Genomic DNA, 4989 nt, shown 5'->3' on the forward strand with positions numbered 1-4989 from the left:
AGAGCGGGAGGAGGCAGCATGAGGGCTGGCAGGCTGGGATTCTGGGGAGTGAGGAACCAGGTCCAGCCTCTGGCGAAGGGGGGAGGGGGAGACTGGGCCACTTCCTTTCCTCACTCACTGAGCATGTCACCACAGCTCTCAACCTCACATGTGCCCACCACGTTCCTCTTTATGCGTATCATCAGAACATCCACGCAAGCTAAACACATTGCGTTCCTCTACTCTCGAAGGGAAGGGTCTTTTGAAAAGGAAATAAAAGGAAGGAAAACCTCGGTCTGAGAGCCTGTGACTGCTCAAGAGAATGAAGCACCAGGAGGCAGACAATGGCGTGGATCGTAGCTTTTATTACTGCACATCTACATGACAAGACGGGGAAATTTCCCAACAACAATCACTCTACAGCACAAGGGACACAGGGTCTCTCTCCCGCCCATACGCAATATCCCAGGGGAACAAAGTTGGTCAGTTACACATTCCAAGGGAAGGCCTTGATACTGTGAGCAGAAAGAATCTGCAAAGTGAGGACAGAGATTGGAAATATTCCCAGAAACACGTCACACTGCAAGGGGAATGCCAGACAAGTGGAGTCAGGAGAGAGCTACTGCACAAGGGGCTGCAATTCATTTTCATTCTGTAGACGTTGGTGGTTCCCGTGGGCCCTAACAGAACTTCTTTTCTTTGCAGCAGTGCTGCAGAGGTGGGCATGGAGGACACGGATCCACGCACTTAGGAGGGACATGGATCCACGCACTTAGGAGGGCACGGATACACGCACTTAGGAGGGCACAGATCCACGCACTTAGGAGGGCATGGCCATTGATCCACGCACTTAGGAGGGCACGGATCCACGCACTTAGGAGGGCACGGATCCACGCACTTAGGAGGGCACGGATCCACGCACTTAGGAGGGCATGCCTGGATCCACGCACTTAGGAGGGCACGGACAGGGATCCACACATTTAGTCTTGACCTGCTTCACACAGCATGGAGGGGGCAGGCAGGGCTGTTTGCATTGCTGCTGGTAAGACATCTTCCTGGGACGTGGGCAAAACTGAAAGAAAAAGGAGTTTTCAGGGTTTGCAAAATCAAGACAAACAACTGTATTTTCTTATTAGCATCATGCACCAGAACATTTAGCAGAATCAGAGGCTGGGCCCTCGGGAACACTTCTCCAGAGAGAGCATTGCCATTGCAAACCACTTCAGAAACAACAAACATGGGGGAGGATGGACTGAAATCCCATCCTGAAGCACTTCAATGGGATGACTGAATTAAAGTCAAGATAGTTAAAGAAAGCCCTCTTGTGAGCAGCAATATATTTTGGAAGAAGAAACCAAAAAATGAAATCCCAGCCATAAAGTTAGCTCCCAATAATCAGAAGGAGACTTACCCAATTCACCGATGGGAGCAAGTGAAGAAGCCAAGGCGATTGAGGATCATTGAGGTGTGAGCCTTTTTATATGGTTCCTGTGGCTTGGTGTCCGGAAATGAGACACCTCAGAGCTATGTGGTTGTGGATTTTCACAATCCAAACCTCCTCCATGTACAGACTCTTCAATTGCTTGGTTGCATCACTATTTTTAATAATTATTTCGATAATTCTAATTATTTTAACAAGAGACATGACGTTATTTGAGGAAATGCTGTGTGTAAGTTGTAACACCTGATCTACGTAATTCAAATTGGAAAAAAGAATTCAATAAAGAACTGGATTCTTTGCTTTCATGAATGAATTCTTATGGATTTCTTGGGACTGAAACACAACCAGAAATAGGAGGAAGGATCAGTTTGAGCCAAAGAGCAGAGCGGGAGGTTTGGATCAGCTACACATTTCCTTCCACCTTCTTTTAATCTGGAGGCAGCTCTTGTTCTTGCCTGTTCCTCTCTGAACCATACACATTTCATGTCCCTGGCACACAGCACAGTCTGTCACCGCTCAGCTGTGCTTGGGGATTGTGGTTTCAAAGAGAGGTTGAGTTGAGTGTGTGTAGAGAGGTGTCAGACATGGGGCTTGTGAGGAATGCCAGGAATGCCTGGTCGCAAAGGGACCCTGGCGGCTCTGGATGGCACTCCCAACCGGGCCGTTAAATGTCTGGTCGGCGGCACAGCGGGGTTCCTGGGGCTGAGGCATCTCCCCGCATCAGCCGCCAGGTTCCTGTGGCCCCTAGGCGCATGGGAGGCCAGGGAAGCTCCGCGTGCTGTCCCCGCCCTGAGTGCCGGCTCCGCAGCACCCATTGCCGGGAACCCCACAGCGCCTCCTTGGCCACCCATGTGCCTAGGGGCCCCGCACCCTCTCCCGCACCCCAACCTCCTGCCCCAACCTGGAATACCCTCCCACACACAAAATCCTTCCCAGAGCCCCCACGCCACACAGACCACCACACCCAAACCCCTTGCCCAACCCTGAGCCTCCTCTGCATCCGAACCCCTCACCCCTGGCACCCACCCCATACCCCCAGCCAGAGCTCTCACCCGCCTCCAGAATCCCAAACCCCCACTGCAGCCCGGTGAGAGTGAGTGAGGGTTGGGGAGAGTGAGCGATGGAGGAAGGGAGGATGGAGCGAGCGGTGAGCAGGGCCTCATAGAAGAGGTGGGTCGGGGCGGGGGCTCAGGGAAGGGGCGGGGCAGGGGTATTCCGCTTTGTGTGATTCGAAAGTTGGCAACCCCTTGTGAGGAGCAAGGAGAGTAGGCTGTGTAATTTCTGTGGGGGTTGCCAGGAGAAAGCACCATATGAGGATGGGAGAGATAGGAAAGGGGGAGGAAAGGGGATCAGAATCTTGGAGGGCACAGAGTGCGAAACCAGAAAGCTGGCTGGGACATCTGGCAGTGGGGGCGTGGGCTGGTAAAACAATTTCGGCAACAGGTCATCAGTAGGTTTTGCTCCTAGCAACGCTGACCCCACATCACAGACCTTGAGCATTGGAGCTAAAGAGTAGCTCCAGCAGCTGGAAGCACTAGTAGGCTAGCATACCAGATTAAAATTCCATGTTCTGTGATCTAGCCACTAGATGGAGACGCAACCCACATTTTACGAGGGTGCATCACTGGGAGACACAGGAAGGTCGAGTTCTAGGATCACAGGGACCTGTTGCTTCTAATAACTTGACCAGAGAAGATCAGGGCTCAGACTCTGCACACCGGCCTGCAGGATAATCCCCGTAGTGCATTGAGCAATAGCGATTGCTGGCGCCCCTCCCATTGAATCCTTGCTGAGCCTGGAGAGCAGGTCTGATCAGATCTTCTCCAATCCTCACAGTACTTCATAGGTTTGTGTAAACCGCAGAAGTTCCTGCTCTTGTGATGTACACTCCCTGCGCCAGATCCTGAGCTGGCATAAATCAGCGCAGCTCCATTAAACTGGCATCCGTATGGTGCTAAAGACACATACCATGGGCAGGATTCAACATTGCCTCAGACTCCCTTATACCTATAAGTGTCCGCCGGTGAATTCCCCCAACATCCTGTGCTCTCTGCCACCTCTTCCCTGAAAACAGGGAGCAAGAGAGGGGAAGGGGGAATGGGTTTTAATCAAGGTGATCCATAAGGCCTGGGAGCAGCCACTTCAAGGTAGGACAGTCCCTTACACTGTTCTTAATAGCTCTATGGGGTAACGAGTCCCCCTTCCCCATAGGAAAGGTGAATAGAATTCTTCCCTCCAAAACAATTCAATCAAAATTATTTTTCTCCCTTTTCATCAAATATTTTGTATGAAATGTTTTGGGTCTTAATTGAATAAAACGAAAACATCCAGTCTAAAATGTGGTCTGGGTTTTTGAAATTTTTGTAGTTTTCTAGGTTTTTGCTTTATTGAGGAAAACACAGGATTTGGGGAACAATTTCTGCCCCCCCAATCAAAAAAGCATTTTTGTCAAAAAAATGTTCTGATTGAAAAGTTCTGAGCAGCTATTGGGAAAAGAGAACAGGAAGCCACGTTTGTACCGTCCTCCATCCCGCACCCTGTGTATGCAACCCTAAGAACCAAATTCTGCCCTCAGTTACACCTGTGCACCCCCATGGGGCACCATTGGACATGGTTTCCATAGGGTTGGGGAAGGGCTGCTGATAATGGCAAACCAGCATTGCCCTGTCGCCCAGCCCCAATCCATATCCACTAAATCAAGCTCTCCTCTGCTCAAGCCGTATCGGTCACATCCTAATTTCCCAAAGGAGCAGGGAGCACCCACTACTCCCACGGGAATCAGTGAGAGCGCCACACCTCTGAAAAACAGGCCTCTTATTTTAACCAGTCCTATTAATCTTTGAATCGGGACAACAGAAGTTCACTGATGGATCCCAAAGTGCTGAATCCTTCAGCAGGAAATGAACCTCTCTTTATGGAAGAATCATCGAAATAGTGTCAGATCTTTTCACTTCCCTGTAATAGTCTTGGAGATAGATAGATAGATAGATAGATAGATAGATAGATAGATAGATAGATAGATAGATAGATAGATAGATAGATAGGAACATGAACTTCCTGACTCATCTAGGTTCAGTTTCAAGGTACCGAGTCTCAATTCCCAACTGATATCCATTAAAAACTTTCACCACCTTGTTATTCTTCTTCCGAATTATTGCCTCTTTCTACTGATGGGAAGAACGCAAAGAGTCATCACATCTTATATTCATTCATCATTCGAGGAAAAGATTTAATTAGAAGATGATTTGGGATCAATGTTACGAACGCACCTAAATTCCCATCTCGGTGCTGTACACTCCGCCTGCACACTAAGGATACATCAGACAGGTCACAATGGTGAGTAATGTGTGACTGGCAGAGTGGTACAGTTCAGTATTACCTCACCTTCAGAATGGGCCTTCGCCACGGTCCATGCAAGTCAATGGAAAGACTTGGCGATATATTATGAACCCAAAGAAAGGATTTTTTTTTCCTTTAAACAACCTATTTAAACAAATTTCTGACAAATGATTGTTCCGTCTCCCGAATGCTTTTCTTCTCCCCACTTTTGCCTGGCAAAACCACATTGA

The 4989-nt window shown here is 49.1% G+C and overlaps 1 long non-coding RNA gene across 1 annotated transcript; it reads right to left on the reverse strand.

Moving 5' to 3' along the window:
- Positions 1 to 925: 925 nt before the first annotated feature.
- LOC119564202 lies at positions 926 to 1500 on the reverse strand. Its single transcript, XR_005223050.2, has 2 exons — positions 1391 to 1500; positions 926 to 1051 (listed from the first exon to the last, which is right to left on the reverse strand). It is a non-coding gene; the product is annotated as an uncharacterized LOC119564202 (long non-coding RNA).
- Positions 1501 to 4989: the final 3489 nt, after the last annotated feature.

This window comes from Chelonia mydas, chromosome 24 (genome assembly GCF_015237465.2).
Source record: "Chelonia mydas isolate rCheMyd1 chromosome 24, rCheMyd1.pri.v2, whole genome shotgun sequence".
In the NCBI taxonomy this organism is placed as follows: Eukaryota; Metazoa; Chordata; order Testudines; family Cheloniidae; genus Chelonia; species Chelonia mydas.